General features: G+C 36.7%; 1 pseudogene; it reads left to right on the top strand.

Moving 5' to 3' along the window:
* The first annotated feature begins 353 nt into the window (after positions 1-353).
* Positions 354-748, top strand: LOC140503131 (large ribosomal subunit protein eL30 pseudogene; annotated as a pseudogene).
* The last annotated feature ends 621 nt before the right edge of the window (positions 749-1,369 follow it).

Raw genomic sequence — 1,369 nt, 5'->3', positions numbered from 1 at the left:
CCTCTTGCACCAAGTCCAGCTGAGACTATGTGATGCCTTGAAGAGGGAAGATTAGCATATAGGAGAATCGAGGAAGTTCTGTGAATGTAGTATTAGACCTGAAGTGAGGAATAATTAAGTTGAAATCCAACCTCAGGTATTTGCTAACTGTGTGAACCTGATCAATTCACTTAACGTGTGTCTGACTTAGTTTCCTTAGTAAAATGGAGACAGTAATAGCACCCATATCCCAGGCTTTTGTGAGAGCGAAATGAAAACAAAAATGATTATAAAATGCTGTGCAAATTTTAAAGCACCCCTTTCTCGCTTCCCGGCCATCTTGGCAGTGGGTGTCTAGCTGAGGGTCCTTCCTCATCGCAGGCAGGAAGATGGTGGCAGCAAAGAAGACAAAAAGGTCCCTGGAGTCCTTCAACTCGAGGCTCCAGCTAGTCATGAATAGCAGCAAATATGTGCTGGGCTACAAACAGACGCTGAAAATGATCAGACAAGGCAAAGCCAAATTGGTCATCTTAGCCAGCAACTGCCCAGCCTTGAGGAAATCAGAGACTGAATAGTATGCTATGTTGGCTAAAATTGGAGTACATCACTACAGTGGCAGTAACATTGAACTGGGTACAGCATGTGGGAAGTACTACAGAGTATGTACACTGGCTATCATTGATCCAGGTGATTCTGATATCATTAAAAGCATGCCAGAACAGACCCGTGAAAAGTAAACTGTACAAAAGTATTCTTTAATAAACTGGCCAAAACTCTTTTAAAAACAAATTTCAAAGCACCATACAAATTTTGCTTGATCTTGTTCTAATAACTTAGAATGCAGTAATTATTTCCTGCCATAACTGATGTTGTTTGACCCAACTCCATGATACTAACCCATTAGAAAATGTATAACATATGCAAGAAATTTGACCTCAGTTGCTACAAATTTGAAGACAAATATTTATTCTGATCTTTTATATAATTATGTCAGGAAAAATAATGTGACTTAGCAGTGATTGGTGAAAATATTCAAAGCTGTTTATGGGGTTGTGAGAAGAGATAAATTATTCCATCTTCTAAATAATCATTGGGAGAGATTCTTGACTATGAAATGTCACTCAAGGTGCTCCTATTCATGAATCATAAAAAAGCATTTTAACGTTCCCACTTCAAAAAGTAAAAAAAAGGAAATCAATGAAAATAATAAAATAATGACATGTCCAACTATAGGTCTATGTTTCCACATTGCTATTTTCTTGAATGAAGAGCTTTAATCAAGTTAGGAGAAAAATAATTTGCCTTTACATAACCTGTGAAAATTTGTAGAAATAAAATAATGATGCCTCCCCATACGTCCTTAATTATCTTCATTTTAACAAATAATTGT

Source organism: Notamacropus eugenii, chromosome 5 (genome assembly GCF_028372415.1).
Source record: "Notamacropus eugenii isolate mMacEug1 chromosome 5, mMacEug1.pri_v2, whole genome shotgun sequence".
NCBI lineage: Eukaryota > Metazoa > Chordata > Mammalia > Diprotodontia > Macropodidae > Notamacropus > Notamacropus eugenii.
The sequence above is the reverse complement of the archived record's forward strand: the minus strand, read 5'-3'. Positions and strand labels throughout refer to the sequence as shown.